Source organism: Miniopterus schreibersii (assembly GCF_964146895.1).
Source record: "Miniopterus schreibersii genome assembly, chromosome: 11".
NCBI lineage: Eukaryota > Metazoa > Chordata > Mammalia > Chiroptera > Miniopteridae > Miniopterus > Miniopterus schreibersii.
In genome coordinates, this window is record NC_138111.1 from 25,000,768 (window position 1) to 25,018,902 (window position 18,135).

General features: G+C 43.9%; 1 pseudogene across 1 annotated transcript; it reads right to left on the minus strand.

Annotated features, from left to right (window-relative positions):
- Positions 1 to 226: 226 nt before the first annotated feature.
- On the minus strand, positions 227 to 18,135 carry LOC308564064 (melanoma-associated antigen B16 pseudogene; annotated as a pseudogene). Its single transcript has 2 exons — positions 18,095 to 18,135; positions 227 to 1,182 (listed from the first exon to the last, which is right to left on the minus strand). The product of its transcript is annotated as a melanoma-associated antigen B16 pseudogene (transcript).

Genomic DNA, 18,135 nt, shown 5'->3' on the forward strand with positions numbered 1-18,135 from the left:
ATCATTAATAAACTTGAAGATTTTGAAGCTAATTAAATCTATTCTAAAAAGCCAATATTTGAATAATACATATGTCAACAAACAAAATAATAGATTTTTAAGTTACACATTAAACGAGGAACACAGGCATACACACTGTGTTCCTTTTAGCCCCATGGCAGACCTAAATTCTATGAACACGAACTGCCTCTTCAAACAATGCATGAGGAGACTACCCCTGACATCCCTAGGTGGGGGAGGAGCTGCTAGGCTTAGAACTGGCGGTGGCCATGGGAGTCGATAGCCGGGGCCAAAACCCTGGCTGGGGCTCTCCAGCTTGCAGCGCCTTCTCATACTGAGATGGGAAAGAACTTGGGTCAGTCCCATGAACCTTGGCAAGAAACACTAGGACTTGTATCTTGGTGGTTTCAGTGAGGGCTCTCGGGTCCCGCAGGAGTTCAGATTGTGCAGGATCACACTGCTGGCCACCTACTGGTACTTCAGGTATTCCTCCTCCACAAAATATTTGGTGATGAGCTTCCTGGGCTCTTCAGAGATGTAGTGCTTCCTCCCAGAATATAACCCCATCACACTCAGAACTTCCCAGGCTTCCTGTTCAGTGGCACAGTTGCCCTTCATGAAGATGGCACCCAGGATAAGTGTCAGGATGCCTGTCTTGGGCCCGCCCTTTCCACCATGCAGCATCCCATCATAGGTGAGGCCCATTTTGATGACAGTATAGCAGTGGTTGGTGGAATCCACTTCCTTCACATCAAGGCCAAAGATTATGTCCATGCCCTCAGAGGCTCTCAGGAAGATCTCAGTGAAGTGGTCTTCCTACTCTTTGCTGACAGTCTTCAACATATCTGCCTTGATTATTGGCTCATTCGATACATGAGCAGCAGGAAATTCACCAATGAAGCCACATTTTCATCTAGAGCATCTATGGTCACATACTCAGGGTCAGGCCCTGCCTCTGAGTTGCTGCCCTCTTTCTCTTGGCTACTGGAGCCCTCACAAGGTTTGCTTGATGAGGTGGTGGTAACGGAGGAGGAGTGGAAACTCTGAGGACTCTCAGGAGCACCAGGAATACCAGCATCAGAGCTTCCTTGGAATCGCCAGGCTTCGGAGGATGGGAAGACAGGCCTCCTCCAGAGCTTTGGATTCCTGTGCAAACTCCAGGCTCTGGGTCTCACTGTGCGTCTGAAGGGGTTGAGCAGGTGAACATTGTGGATTCTCCTGACGACTCTTGTGGGTGGTGGTAATCAGGAGTGTGAACAGGAAGGCACTGGGAGTTTGGGGGAACCACTGCCTGACTTCCCGCAGCACTGAGGCTCTTACCTCGGCTGAGTAGAATCCACCGCGCCTCAGATTGAGATGTGTTCAGTCTTTTAAATTTTGCCCTTTTTAGTGAGTGTGTAGTGGTATCTCATTGTAGCTTTAATTTGTATTTCCCTTATGACTAATAATATAATTATTATCTATTGCCATGTAACAAATTATCCCAAAATTAGTGGCTTAAAACAACAAACATTTATTATCTCTCAGTTTCAATGGGTCAGGAATTTGGGTGCAGCTTGGCTGGGTGCGGCTAGCAGAACTGACCCATCTGAGCATAAAGCTGCTTTGGAGTAGTGCTGAATATAGGAAAATGGGGGAGAAGAAGAAATGAAAGAGCAAAGGGTCGGAAAGATGGAGAGAAGAAAAATGGAATTAAGGGACTGGAAAGAATTATTTTTCAGAACAATACAGTGCTGCTTAAACCAATTGCCAGGCTATAGTTCTGCTGAATGGAGGAGTTTGAATTTTCCTGATGGTGCTGGGAAACTAAACATTTATTGAGCAATATACCTGTATCAAGCTTTGAATAGGAGCTATACATCTGCCAGTTGATTTAATCAATCCTTATAACAGTCCCATTTTACAGATTTAGAAATTGAGATCTGAAAAGTTAAGTAAAACTTGGCCAAGGCCATGAGATGGATTTGAATCCCCTCTGTTTCCTGCGAAAGCCCATGGTATTTCTTAGCAGTACCCTAGTATATTAAGGCGTTATTACACTTCCAACTCTGTCTTACAGTGTTCTTTGCCTCTAGGACCCACAAAACCTCTTTGAGTGAGTTGTAGTGGGCAGTAAGAAGCACAGGTCCTCTGATCAGTCAGGTCTCAAATTGTGGTAGCCTAGGTTCTTGGAGAGTGAGCAGTGTTGCAAAACCTCTCTCTTCCCCAAGTCTAACAGGCTTGAATGGCCACTGACTGAGGTTGACCAGTAGGTCTTTGCCTGGCTACCTCCATGAATGATTTCTGCCCTGTAATGGAAGAGTCAGTAGAGACCTGGTCCACAATGTCCTCTTCCCAGTCAGCACCCTCATAACACCCTTAGACACAATAGATCTTGGATGTGAAGCTGCTTCAAGTTTTAGCTCCAAGTCATGAACGGGTTTGAGAAGGTCCAGTCTCCTCTCCAGTCTCAGTTTCTTCAGCTGTCAAGTTGAAGGGGAAGATTTGGTTGGCTAGATTAGTAGTAGTTTTTACCCCATGGAAGAGAAGACTGCAAAATATGCTCCCCTCCATATGAGCACAAGGCATGGTCTATTAAGTCCCCCACAGGTCTTGCATGTATACTTATGACTACTTTTCAAATATATATAAAGCTGTGCCATAAATAAAATGCAAATTCTTTAAAAGATGTTACTGAAGTTTTAGTTTTTGGACATGAAATTTCTCAATCAGTGCTACTAAAGAATATATCTACTTTACATGTATGTGTTCATGTTGTGAAAACTGCAAATTATTTAAAAAGTCTCTTCATACTCAAAATGATTGAGAAGCACTAAGAGATTCCCCATGGTCTCTCTAGCCAGATGGAGTAATATTAAACAGATTTAAGAATAAGTATAGCCCAGCCGGCGTGGCTCAGCGGTTGAGCATCAATCTAAGATCCAGGAGATCTCGGTTCGATTCCTGGTCAGGGCACATGCCTGGGTTGCGGGCTTGATCCCCAGTAGGGGACCTGCAGGAGGCAGACGATCAGTGACTCTCACTGATGTTTCTATCTCTCTCTCCCTCTCCCTTCCTCTTTCTGAAATCAATGAAAAACAAAACAGTATAGAGTTACAACTATACAAGATAAATGAATAAGTTGTAGAGATCTGCTGTAGGACATAGTGCCCAAAGTTAACAATATGGTGTTGTGCACTTAAATTTCTGTTAAGAGGGTAGATCTCATGTTAAATGTCCACACACACACACACACACACACACACACACACACACACGGACCCAGTGGATCTTTTGGAGATGATGGATATGTATGTTACCTTGATTGTAGTGATAGTATCACTGGTGTATGCATATTTCTAACTCACCAAAATGTGTACATTAAATATGTGCAGTTTTTTGTTCTGTCATACCTCAGTCAAGCAGTTAAGAAAAAAACACCAAACCAGTAAGTCAGAGTTATTGACCAATCACAACGTATGCGCTGGAACAGGGGCCCAATCAGAATGCAAGCCTGCTGGGACAGCACCCCTCAGCCCTGATGGCTGAGGCTTTAACCCTTTAATTGCAGAATCTTAGGGTGTTCCAGGGAATCCCAAGGGAAGGGGTGAGACAACCAGGAAGGGCTAAGATCCCAGAGGAAGGGGACAGGGGTAAGAGTGAGGGTGGGGGCTCCAGCAGAGGTTATTTATCTATAGGGCATCACGGTATTTCAGTATTTCCGGGTTCAGAGGTTGCATGTAAGGTCATCCTTTTAGCTGCTGCACTGAGATGGCATAGATGCCTGGGCCTGGGCTTGGGCTTGGACTCTTGTCTCCCTCTACAGTTGACTCTCCATGGCCACAAGCCCACCTGGTATCAGTGCACTACACCTTTTTGCCCCAAATTTGACTTTAAAATAATCTGTCTTGCTGGGCATTTTTCCACCCAGGTGGTAAACTTGGGACCCTCCAAATCTGGTTTTGGTTGAATTAGTTTATTTCCTTCTCATTGACTGTGTACAAATAAGCAGTGTAAAGGAAAGGAGGCAAATTTGGGGTAAGGAATTGGTTATGGATTCATATCTTAGCTCTGGTGCTTTTCTCCCGTACACTCCCACACTCACCACCCCCTGACAAGTCATCTCATCCCTGCGACCTCAGTTTTGTTGATCACTAAAAGGCATGGTGACATCTGTCCTGTCCCACTCATAGGTCTGTGCTGAGGTTAAAATGAGAGAAAGGAGGAAAAGTCCTTTGTAAGCTAGAAAGCTTTGTACACACATGAGCGAGTCTCTGTTTCATAGATGAAAGGATCTGACTGTTGAGACTGTTGCTTGTCTGCTTCTGATTGAATCAGGGGTTACAGATCCACCATTCATTTAGAATATTCCCTATCTCAAATGTGACCATAATATAGCTTCAGCTTTTTATGGGAAGGGTGGGCTGCAGAAAGTGTGATCTTTCTTTCCCCTTAACCTTATAAAATCAGAGCTGACTTAGGCTACTAGGAAGTACCCAGTTCACCCCCTCATTTTATAAATGGGGTCACTGAGGTCCAGACAGAGCCAGTGAGTGCCCCAAGGACACAGTGAATTAGTGGCAAAGCCAGAACCAGGCCTTCTAATGCCCATCTCTTTACATCACAACATGTGATGTGTCTTGTGGCAAACCACTCATTCATGTTTTCATTCATTCAACAGTATTCATTGAATCCCTACTGAAAGCCAGACTCTTTGCTGACTATTTTGGGGGTAGACAAGTTGGGTGCAGTTCTGCTCTCCAGTTGTTCATGACACTGGGCAGAGAATGCGCTTTGAGTCCTGAGAGGGGACCAGATAAAGTGTCATTCCTATAGGCCCAGCAACCTCCTTCAGGGGTGGGGGTGGCTTTTGAGAACAGTGCAAAGTGTGGTGATGAAGCTTAGTGATGCTGACCTAACACCAGTGAACAGTGAGCACCGTCATCTGCCTGTCTCACTCAGTTTTCACAAGCACTTCATTTTGCAAATGGGGATGTGGAGGCCCCAAGAAGGGAAGGGATATAAATACAACCAGGGTCACAGAGCTAGAAAGTACCAAAACCACTTTGAATGAAAACGGTGTGATTCCGGGACCTTGTGGGTCTTGGGAACTGGCTCAATTTACATAGAAAGAGCATGGGTTTGGATGCTGAGGAGACCTGGGTTCAAATCCCAGGTCTGCCATTTCCCAGCTATGTGATTTTGGGCAAGTTACTCTTTTGAAGACTTTTCTTGTGTGCAAAATAGAGATAACAGGGTATTTTACCTTATAGTGCTCCTGTGAAGGTGAAATGAGTGTCTCAGGTTGGAGCCCATAGCTGGCTCCTGACCTGCGGTGTTCCTCTGTGCCCCTACCAGCCCCTGATGTTGGCCTCATGATCAGTAACTAGAGCCCAAGTACTTGGCTCTCTGCATCCGAGTCCTGTGCTTCCAGGAGAAAGGCCTGGAGGGTTTTCCTCAGTTGAACAATAATAAGGGTGTTGGCAAAGGTGAGGTTTGCTGAAGGCCCAGGCCTGAAAGTTGCCCCCCTCCAAAACGCACTCTCTGTCACACATGGGTGGGGCCTAATCAAAGCTGCTGAAGGCCCAGTTTGGATGCCCTGAGTCGCTCGCCATGCCTGACTGCATGGGGTGTCAGTCAGTTCTGCCTTGTTCCTGCTGCATTCCGGCTTCGTATGTCAGCACCTCATGAAAATCTTCCAGGCCCTGGCTTTGAATAGCCCCTTGGCTGCCTGGGAGTGAAGAGGCTGGCTCTGTTTTGCCTGTCAAATCATCTGCTTTGTCTGTTTACAGGCAGGTAAGCTGGGTTCCCCCACCCCCTTACATAATACCCACCAGGCCATCACTGTCAGGGCTGATTCTGCCCAGCTCAGGCTGAACAAACAGCCAGTTAGACCCACCAGTGGAGGCCGAGACCGAGGCCATGCAGTGTCAGGAGCTGCTATTCTTCGGGAGCAGTTTGATGACAGGCTCTGAGCAGATGCATGCACTCCAGTGGGGAAGGAGCTGAGCTCTGACTTGCCTGTCCCAGCCACGGCAAATCCCCCTTTCTTAGCTGAATCAGACCTTCCAGAGGTCTCCCACTTTCACTTCTGCACTCGATGGGCATGTGATACAGGGAGTGGGCAAAATTAAATGAGTAGGGGACCCTGCTATACAAAGAGCCCTGAATGTGTACAGAAAACCCAGCAACCTGCCAGATTTCTTCTTTTGCCTTAACTGCAAGGAAACTTGGAACAAATTCAGCACTGGAGGCAATAATTAACTCATCCCAATTGCCCAATAACATCCTGTGCTCCTTTTAATTGTTTCTCATCTTAGTCTTTAATCAATCTTTTTAAATGTATTTTTTATTGTGGTAAAATACACATAACATGAATTTACCATTAGTGACCTTTAGTACATCGACATGCTGTATAACCATTGCCACTATCTAGTTACAGAACTTTTCATCACCCTTGAAGGAAACTGCTTACCCATAACCAAGCATTCCTCGTCCTTTAACTTTTAAGACATCACAGATATCCTTGTGAAGCAAGTAGGGGGGTATGGATCCTAAATAAATATAATAAATAAAAGAATAGGCAACTCATAAATTTCATAGCTAGACACAGTCACTTTTTATTTTATTTTTCCACATTCATTCATTCTCTACTTTGTTCAGTTAGGGACTGGGACTGAGTTATGGCTCATTTCTGATCTGGCTGTGTCATTTCCAAATTCCCTCTTTATTGCCCCCCAAGCCCTGTTCCCTTCCTTCAGACCTTCATATCTACTGTGTATGTTTTATCTATCATCTATCTATCTATCTATCTATCTATCTATCTATCTATCTATCTATCATCTATCTATCTATCTATCTATCTATCAATCATCTATCTATCATCTATCTATCTCTATCATCTATCTATCATCTATCTATCTATCTATCTATCTATCATCTATCATCTATCTATCTCTATCTATTTATCATCTATCATCTATCTATCATCTATCATCTATCTATCATCATCATCTATTTATCCATCCATCTAAATATCTATCACTTACCTATCTTCCTACTCTCTGTTCATCTATCTCTGCTTCTCTTTGTAAATCTAGATCATTGACTCTCAGACCTGAACGTCAGAATCACCAGGTAAGGTTTTAAAATCTACTGATGCTCAAACCCCATCTCAGGCCAGTTGAAATGTAAACTTTTGGTGTGAACCTGGGCATCTGTATATTTTTATTTTTATTTATTTATTTGTTTATTTGTTTATTTATTTATTTATTTATTATTTTTTATATCTTCAATGGTTTTAGAGAAAGAAAGGGAGAGAGAGGTAAAAACATCAGTGATGAGAGAGTCATTGATCGGCTGCCCACTGCACACCTTGACTAGGGATCTAGCCGGCAACCCGGGCATGTGCCCTGACTGGGAATCGAACCAAGATCTCCTGGATCCTAGGCCGACGCCCAACCACTGAGCCATGCTGGCCGGGCCATCTGTATATTTTTAAAGTTCTCCTAGGTGATTCTGGTGCACAGTGAAGGTTAAGAATCACTCAGCTAAATTAACCTTTCTGATACCTAAACTTCTATAGAAACTTATCTCAATTGGTCTAGATTTTACATAAATAGCCATTTGCTACACATATGCTGTATAATCTGACATTTAACAAAATGTATAAACAACTTTTTGTGTACTTAAATATTTTTCAAAAGCATCATTTTAAAGTCTGCCTAGTATTTTATTAACATATATATGCTACATTTATTTAATCAGTGTCCTGTTGGGATTTTATTGAATCTATAAATGAATTAGCAGAATTTTATGTCTATTTGATATAGATTATTTAATTTAAAAATTTGAAATTTTGAAACATGTATGTATGATGTCACTGGCCCACTCTACATCTTTTCTTGATGTGGTGTATATTCAGATCTTTTGCCTATTTATTTATTTATTTATTTATTTATTTATTAAAATATTTTTACTGATTTCAGGGAGAGGAAGGGAGAGGGAGGGAGAGATAGAAACATCAATGATGAGAGAGTCTTTGACAGCCTGCTTCCCGCACGCCTCCCGCTGGGTATTGAGCCCAAAACCTGGGCGTGAGCCCTGACCCGGAATCAAACCAAGATCCCCTGGATCCTAGGTCAGTGCTCATCCACTCTCACCTCTCTACCTTACCCCTCATGGGGGGAATTCCTCATGTGCCACCTCTTCAGGGAAGCCGGCTCCTTCCTGTAACTGGTGATTGAGTTTTCTGTTTTCTGGACTAGACTAGAATCTCCCTGGTGCCAGGAAGGGGTCTGGGTGGCGACTGTGCCACCAACACTTACTGCAGTGCCTGGCCCAAAGCAAGTGCTGAGTAAATGTCTGCCAAATGGACAGATAATTGAATGAATGAAAATGAATGGAGGGCATTTGTTGATCACCTTGAATGAAGATTTGTTTGAAGATCAGCAGTCAAATTATTTAAAAACCCATCCCCACAGAGAACTAGGGAAATGAAACAAGAATCACAGGCAAAATGGCTTCTAAAAATGCCAGAGCCTCAGGATCTTACTTTTCACACCTGGCGTGGCCAGCTTTGTTTATTCAGAATTTACTTATTTCCATGTAAATCACATCCCCTGATATCAGCTTGGCTTTGACCCTATGTCTTCCTGTCCTTTGGTTAAAAAAAGCAAACCCCACTCTGGCTAGTGAGCTCCTGTATGTAACATTCTGCTATTATTAGGAGATACTATTCACTAGAGCCTCCGTGTGAGGGTGTGCACTGAGTGCCTGACATTGGAAATATAATTAAATCCTCGCTGGTCAGTGCTGTTTCCCCCACTTTGTAGTCGAGGACGCAAATCCGGAGAGGGTAGCTCATTCCTGGTCACCCTGTAATGCGCAGTGAAGCTGGGACGTGGCCTTTTTGTATTCCAACTCTCGTCTCCCAGCTCACAGAGTGGTTCCACGGCCACCATCTGAATGGCCTCCGGAAGCCACTCTGTGAGGGACGACAGCAGGGATTCCCTCCCTATACGGCCTGACACGCATGGAAGCTGAGAGAGGCGATGGCAAGTTTAGGACTAAAGCCTGGCTCAGCGGACCTCCCGGCTCAGCTGGTGCCAGTGACGTGACTGTGGGTGATCGCCTTCCCTCTCCAAGTCTCAGGGTTCCCACCTGCAAAATGAGAAGGGTTTTCTTTTCCTCCCCCGACACCAAAAATGTGGTGTCTTTTCCAACTAAGTGCCCCACAATTCAATTCAGTTCTAACACTGACTCCATAGGTTAAGGGCTCAGTCCCACAGGATGGTACTCACTCAGACACCAGTTGCAAGGTGAGTGGGTTCCCTCCCCATTCCCTCCACTTCTGCCTGATTTGGCTACAAAGTCAGGGGTTCTCACAACCCCACTCCTCCCCTAGGTGCAGTAATTCGCTAGAACAACTCACAAAATTCCTGAGAATGCTATACTCGACATATAATAAACACATAAGGTACATAAATACATAATGCACACAGATAAATACACATATCAATACATAAAAGTACATAATAAACTTATTTATATGTACAGCCAGATGAGGAGGTACATAGGGTCCTGCGTAGAGAGGAGTGTCTGCCCCCACAGAATTGGAGTTTGTACCCACCTTGACGTGTTTACCAGCTCAGAAGCTCTCCAAATCCATTTTTAGGGGTTTTTAATGGACATTTCGATACATGCAATTGGTTAAATCATTGACCATTGATTAAATCATTAACCTCCAGCCTGTCTCCCCCTTCACCCCCTTCCAGGTCAGGGTTGGGAAGGTAGTGCTGAAAGTTTCAACCCTCTAATCTGCCTGTTCTTCCTTGTAACCCCCCTTGAAGCTATTTGGGGCCAGCAAGGGTGACCTGGTTCATATAAACCCAGGTATGGCTGAAAGGAGCTCGTTCTGAATAATAAAAGACACTCATATTGACCCCAACACTCAGGAAATTCCAAAGGTTTAGGAGGTCTGAGCTAGGAACCGGAGACAAAAATAGACTTAAAAAAATATTTGATAATATCTCTCCTTTCCTCTCCTACACCCAGCCTCTGGTAACTACCATTCTACTCTCTGTTAGTATGAGTTCTACCTTTTTGTTGCTTATTTTTTAGCTTCCACGTATAAGTAGGATCATGCGATATTTGTCTTTCTGTGCTAGCTTATTTCACTTAGCATGTTCTTCAGATTTATCCATGTTGTTGTAAACAGCAGGATTTCCTTTTTTAAGGTTGAATAATATACATTTTTTCTTTAATATATAATACATATGTATATGTATATATTATGTATATGTATTATATATATGTATTTCACATATATATGAAAGGTTAAAGTCAGTGGTGCTCAGGCAGGCTAAATAGCCATCTCCCATCTCAGACGGTGAATAAGAAAAATTGAATTTATTTAAGGAAAATGGGTTGGGGATGGAGATATCCAAAGGGAAGGGCTACAGAGCACTGAACCAAAGGGTATTGGGTCCGTGATGGCAGCAAAACTGTACTTTGGACAGTGAAACAAGGAAGGTGCCTAGAAGCAGCAATAGGAGAGCCCAGGCTGGGCTGCTGTGGCTCCCTGAGGAGTCAAAGGAAAGAGGACCATGGAGACAGGTTCAGGGGGTAAGCCCAGGATGAGCTGCCACTGCCCATTGCTCCCCTGGTTGCAAGTCTCTTGGGGTCCCCTCGGAGGGAAGAAGGGGGAAGGGAATGGCACTGGTGTGGTCCCCGGGGTGGGGGGGGGAGTGTGCACTGGGTCCTTCCTCCTGAGCTATTTGTCTCTTTCTTGCAGGTGGAAATCTTGGGGGAGTTCTCAGGGGAGGGTCTCAATAGAATATTCATCAGCCTTCCAGGGGTGCTCTTTCAGGGTCCTGGTCTCCACTGATTGGTCAGTGCCAGGGCGGGTCTTTAGTCAATGTAGCTGGTCCTGAGGCATCCAAGGTGTCACTTGTCTGGTTTTGCTGCTTTTCTGGGCCTGGAGCTGAAGTACAACTGAGGCCTAGGTGTTATCTTTAGGGAGGAAAAGGTCAGGGGTCTGAACTGCATGACCAGCCATATGCTGGGGAAGGATAAGTTACCCTGGGAACAAGGTTCTTGCTTCCCAGTTTTGCCCCTTGGTAGGCATCCAGGGCTTCCTGCCCTGGTGAGTTTCTGTACCTGACCCATCATCCTTGCTCTGCTCATGTTTGTCTATATATATATATATATATGTATGTATATATGCAAATTTTCTTTACCCACTTATCTGTGCATGGACATTCTAGTTGTTTCCCACATCTTGGCTATTGTGAATAATGCTGCAGTGTACAAGAGACTGCAGATATCTCTTCGAGATAGTATTTTTATTTCCTTCAAGTATCTACCCAGAGGCGGGATGCTGGATCATCTGGTAGTTCTATCTGTAGCTTTTTAAGGAACCTCCATACTGTTTTCCATACTCGACTATACCACTTTACAATCCCAGCAATACTGCACAAGGCTTCCCTTTTCTCCACACCCTCACCAACACGTTATCTTTTGATTTTTTGATAATAGTCATCCTAACAGACGTGAAGTGATATTTCACTGTGGTTTTGATTTGCATTTCCCTAGTGATTAGTGATGTTGAGCATCTTTTCATATGCCATTTGTATGTCTTCTTTGGGAAAATGTCTACTCAGGTCCTTTGCCCGTTTAAAAAATTAGGTTGTTTTTTTGCTATTGAGTTGTATGAGTTCCTTATATATTTAGGATGTAGCTCCTTATCAGTTACATGCTTTGCAAATATTTTCTCCCATTTGGTAGATTACCTTTTCATTTTGTTGATGGTTTCCTTTGCTGTGCAGAAGCTTATTAGTTTGATGCAGTCCCACTTGTTTATTTTTGCATTTCCTCCCTATGCTTTTGGAAACAAAATAAATTTTAAGAGAAAAAGGTTGCAAGAGACAAAGAAGGACAATATATATTGATAAAAATTCAATCCATCCTTAAGCATTAGATTATGTAACAATTATAAACATCTACACACCTGAAAATAGAGTCCTTAAATATATGAAGAAAAAATTGACAGACTTGGAAGGAGAAGAGATAGGCAGTTCTATAATAAAAGTTGGCCGTGGAGCTCAGTTGGTTAGAGCATGGTCCTGATACGCCAAGGTTGCAGGTTTGATCCCCGGTCAGGGCACACACAAGAATCCACCAATGAATGCATAAACAAGTGGAACCACACATTAATATACCTCTCTCTCTCCCTCTTTCTCTCTCTCTCAAGTCAGCAGGAAAAAAGTTGGAGACTAGTTATATTTAGAGTTGTTCTTCTCCAACTAGTTCAGGCAATTCAGGGCTGAAGGAGAGTTAATTGCAGAGCAGTGAGTCACCATGGCTTTCTGAGCCAGGGTGAGGGGCAAATAAGGGCAGACTCGAAATAAGTGGATGGGATGCTGAAGCACAGCTTTGAAGCTGAGGGCATGACAGTTCAACTGGTGGACATTCACGGGTTAAAAAATAAATTGCTGTATTCACATCATTGACAGCAAGCGTGGGGATCAGAACCTCGTCCACAGAGGCTTGGGGGTTGACTAGAATTTCTTTGGTTACGTGTAGCTGCCCTCAGTTTGGAAGGGCCTCCGGTCATTGTGTGAGATTGTTCAGCCCCTTACTGAGCACCTACTATGTGTACGGCACTGGTAGGTGCCAGGGATATTAAATGAATGAGGTAGGAATAAAATACTGACACATGCCACAACATGAGTGGGCCTCCAAAAAATTACGCTAAGTGAAAGAAGCCAGAAACAAAAGAGCACATTTTATGTGAGCCCGTTCATCTGAAATGCCCAGAAAAAGCAAATCTATAGAAACAGAAGGCAAGTTCATGGTTGCCTGGGGCTGAGGATGGAAATGGAGAGAGATGGGCATGTTTCCAAACTGGACTATGATGATGGTTGTACAGCTAAGTAAATTTATGTTATAAATCATTGAATCGTACACTTAAAATAGCTGAATTTTATGGTATATAAATCATACTTCAATAAAGCTTTAAAAAAATCACGAGGTCTGTGCCTCTACATTGGGAATGTGGACCTTCCTCAGGAAGAGGAACTTGCAGGACACACATTTGACCTTGAGGTGGAGACAGCATGTATCAGACACAGTGCTAGGGACTTGAGGGGAGGTGGAGGGAAGGGGAGGGAGATGCGTGGCTGACTGATTTTCACTTTGCATGAGGCATAGAACTTCATGGGGGTTGACTGGAAGTTCTTTGATGTGTAACTGCCAGGAGGGGACCACCAGGATCTGATCCTGCCAGTGTCTGCCCTGATTGGTCTGTGCTGTCCTGGTGGTTTTTATGATAGTCAACCACAGGTGGGAGTATCAGCCCACCCCACCCAGTCTTAGGACACTGAGGCCTGGAGTGGGAAAGGGCTGTCACCCTGGTTCAGACGGCAGCTGGGCAGACTTAAACCCAGGTCTCTAGCACCCCACACCCCTGCTTCTTCCAAACAGGTCTCTGGGCTCCTGCATAGCAGGCTCTTGGTGACGAGGCAGAGAGGACCCGGGTGACTCAGAGGTACGGTCTTTCTTTTCTTAGATGATGGAAATCTGGACTTGAAGCCCAACTCTGACACTGGGGGAAAAATCATGTTCCCTCTCTTGGGGACCAAGAGTTGTGTTTGCAAAAAGGGGGCATAGGACAAGGTGATCTCTCCTGAACATTAATCTTTTCTGAATAAAGACTTTATTCTAGGGAGCTTGATAGTTCCAACCTGCCCAGGAGCCTGGGACATCCGAGTCTCTGGGCCAGCTCCTGGAGGTGAGTCACAGGGAAGGAGAAGATAATTCTATTACAGAGGGGGCCACCCACTGGGGCTTTATGAATCCAGCATAATAGTAAAATAATTGCCTCCATTTATCCAATGCCTAGTATGAACTAGACACTGTGGTAGGTTCTTCTTAGACTTTATCCCACTTAATCCTCAAAGTAGTACTTGAAAAGGTAGGTGGTATTATTTGTATTTTACAAAAGAGGAAACTGAGGCTCAAAGAGGTGAGGTAACCTAGTATGCATTCCCTGCCCACATCTGCCTGTTGAGAGCTTACTCATGGCTCCAGACCAATCCCTGGCACTCATGGCTCTCCTCAGAGCCATCTCAGTGCATCTGTGCCACCAAATCTGCTTGTCTCCACAGCACTTGGGCTGTGGACTGTGGGTCTTTGAGTCTGTGTCAGTTGCGCCATTAGACTAGGAGCTCCTGGAGGGCAGGAAGCTGCCCTGACTGGGTTCTGTCTCCCCAGAGCCTGGACATGCCTTCTGGGGATGTGGGTTGGATTAGTCACCAATTTACAAATTGGGTCAAGACCCACAGGCAACAATAAGAAGAAAGAATACAAGGTCAGCAATAGTGAAAGTCAGTCAGAATCCTCATACCCACCCTATGAAGTAGGAATGATGATCCTCATTAAAAACCAATAAGGAAAAATCTCAGAGAGCTTGAGTAACTCGACTGAGGTCACACTGTCAGCAGGTGGAGGAACTGGATTCAACCCCTGGCCTGATTCAAAAGCACACGTTCTTTTCATTGTTCCGGGGAAGTTGTTCATGTTTTAGTTTTTTGAGTCCCTCTTTATGATTTTTTGCCGTATGAGGATATTAAATTATTTATTTAATCAGTATTTTTATTTCAAGCAACTAACTTTTAAAAAAAACATTTATTCTAAAAGGAAACTTTAGATGGAAGCCCAGTATCATTCGCCATGATTAATTAATGAACTATTATAATAACAAAGTTCACCCCAGTGCCAAGTTTCGTGGTGTGCATATGTGCTCTGGGGACTCAATACCACACACACACCGTGTGTTTCACACTGTCCCCATGACCCCTTTTAAATCTCCTCTCCTCCTCTCTTGTTTACTGTTCATCTTGTCACAGAATGCTCAGAGTCCTAGACAGTGTGTATTGAAAGGGACCTTCATCAGGCCACTGCGCCGGAGAGAGCTTGTGACTTGCGCACAGGCACCTGTGGCCCAGGTCCCACAGGGACTTTTCGCTGCTCACATTTCATTGGCCAGAACCAGTCAGGGGGGGCCACCTTCAAGGGGCAGGAAGCGTAGAATCCCATGGAAGGAAAGGGGAGCCAGATAATGGAATTAGTAATATCTACTACACATCGTTCCTCGTGCCATTCCCATGGGGGGGCGGGGAGGGACTAAATATTCTCTCTCTCCTATAGATGAGGGAACTGAAACCCAGAGAGTTAAGTTGACTGGAGCTACACAGATGAAAATTGTTGGAGCCAGGAATTGAACCCTGGCAGTCTGGCTCCAGAGTTCATGTATAACACCCAGATAGAGTGCCTAACAGTCAGCAATCTGCCTGTATTAGTTTTCCATGGTTGCTGAAACAAATCACCACAGATTTGGTGGCTTAAAACAACCCAAATTTATTCTCTTGTGTAGGGTGTCCCCCAAAAATGTATACATACACTTTGAATAATTATAAAGGCAGTGTTTATTAAAATATATTTCATTTCCAAAATTGAGCTATCAGCTATTAAAGTGTGTATACATTTTTCGGGACACCTTGTATTTCTGGAGGCCAGAAGTCCAAAATCGCTTTTATTGGGCTAAATTCAAAGTAGCAGCAGAGCTGATTCCTTCAGGAGGCTCTAGGGGAGAATCCATCTCTTTTTTTTTCTTTCTAGCTTCTGGAGATGGCCTACATTCCTTGGCTCATGACCCCTTTCTGGAATTATTCTAACCTCTTGTTTCCAGCATCACTTCTCTAGTCAAATCTCCCTTTGCCTGCCTCTTATAAGGATACTTGTGATTACATTTAGGGCCCACCCCAGATAATCCTTAATTTATTCACACCTGCAAAGACCCTTTGCCACATAAAGTAATACTCTCAGATCCCAGGGATTAGAACATGGACGTCTTTGGGGCTATTATTCAGACTGCCACACTACCATGAGGCTCTTTTGATGTGGATTCTGGTGATCTTTGGTCTGTCCTTTTCTTGAGGCTCCAGCATGTTCTACCTTGCAGGATAGCAATTTGTCATGGTTTATTTCTTCTACTGGAATGCAAGCTCCCTGAGGGCAGGGATTTGGGCTGATTCACCTTCCTCTGTATAGAGTTGGTCATATACAAATAACATATAATTGTGGAAGTGATTACACTGAATGAAGTAAAAATTTCCCTTGAAGGCATCAGAAACAGCTGTGGCAAAGGAGGAGCCAGTGACTGGTGGTGCCCCAGTGATCCACCCTTTTTGAGGATGAAGAGGGTGTGGCCAGCTGTCTGCCAGGGCTCATCACTGCTTTGTCCTATGCCATGGCCTCATATCTGCATGTTGAGGAGGTGAGAGCTGAGGGGAAAGTTGGTCGTCTTCTCACCAACGCCTTCGACTCATTGACTCATTCAGCAAATGTTTATTGACTATCCCTACACATTAGTAACATCTTCAGCTGAGGCAGCCATGGCCTTGGTAGCCTTTTTCTGGTACTATATGGAAAGACTTTGGGCCACATGGATATATGCCAACGGCAAATTTCTAATCCATGAAGTGGTCTAGAAAGCAGCTCAGGATACTTGAGCTCAAGTTCTGATTCTGCTGCTTCCTGGGACAAGTCACATCCATTCTTAGACTGTCCACACAAGTCTATGTTATTGAGTTTACCACATTATTAAATTGTAATTATATATGGTTTCTGCACTCTCCTTCCATACCACGAGTACCCTGAAGAGAGGACAATGTCTATGTCATCTTTGTTTTCCCATTCATTATTTTAACACCTGGTGCATCATAAACTCTCATTAGTAGTAATAATAGTATAGTAATGATAATGTGTGTCAAGCACTGTTTTATGTACTTTAATGTTGTAACTCATTTAATCCTTGTAACAATTCTATGAGTTAATTATTATCCACGCTCTGCAGGTGAGGAATCTGAGGCAGAGAGAGATTAAGTAACTTGCTCAAAGTCACGATTAGTAAGTGGCAGAGCCAGGTGTTAAGTTTAGGTCCTTTGTCCACAGTTCATGGTGTAAACCACTCTGTACATCATGGTTTGTTTGAAGAATGAAACAAAAGGTGAAATGAGGACCTCTAAGGTCTCTACCTCTGATTTTCTGTAAGCCTTAAAAATGCCTCTCAGCAGACTATAAAAAGGGACATCCGCTCTGGCGTGGCAATGTAGACCAGGGACACAGGTCCACACTGGTACAGGACAGAGGCTACTGAGAGTGGGAGTTTGAATCCTTGCAGTGGCACTTATGGTTGTGATCTTGAGAAAGCTGTTTAACCTCCTTGACTCTCAGTTTCATCATAGGGCAAAAGCACAGTATAGTTAAGTCCTCACTTAAAGTCATTGATATGTCCTGTGACTTTAAATGAAACGATGTATGATGAAACCAATTTTACCAAAATCTAATTGATATAAACAAGAGTGAGGTTCCTAAGGGATCTCATCAATGTTATATTGAAATGACATTGAATGAAACAATGTTATTTGAGGACCTGCTGTAATACCTACATTGTATAGCTATTGGGAGAAAAAAAATATAAACATTTTTATTTTTTAAAATATATCTTTATTGATTTCAGAGAGAGGAAGGGAGAGGGAGAGAGAGAGAGATAGAAACATCAATGATGAGAGAGTCATTGATCAGCTGCAGCCCACAACCCGGGCATGTGCCCTGACCAGGAATCGAACCCTGATCGCCTGGATCCTAGGTCGACGCTCAACCGCTGAGCCACGCCCGGCTGGGCAAAAATATAAACATTTTTAAAAAGGGATTACCTTATGGAAAAGGGCTTGCCACAGATAAATCAGTGGACTTTGGAATATAATCATTGCAGTGTTGGATATTCTTTAGAACAGAGCTTGGTGGGAGATTTAGGTGGGTCAACTTCTCAAGGATTAGCATGAGAGATTCCCATGGTCAAAAGTTAAATGAATCCAAGGACAGTCTGCTTTCTGGATGAGCTTTGGATGGAAATCAAGCAGGTTGCCTGCGCGTGTGTGTGTGTAGGGAATCTTGGGGTCAATTTCTGGGGATGGGGTGGGAACATATACTGGAATGAGTAGGGACTAGGGAGTGAGGAAACACGTTCCAACTCCAGCTCTGCCGTTACCTTCTTGTGAGATCTGGCAGGTCTGGCAAGTTGCCAATCAT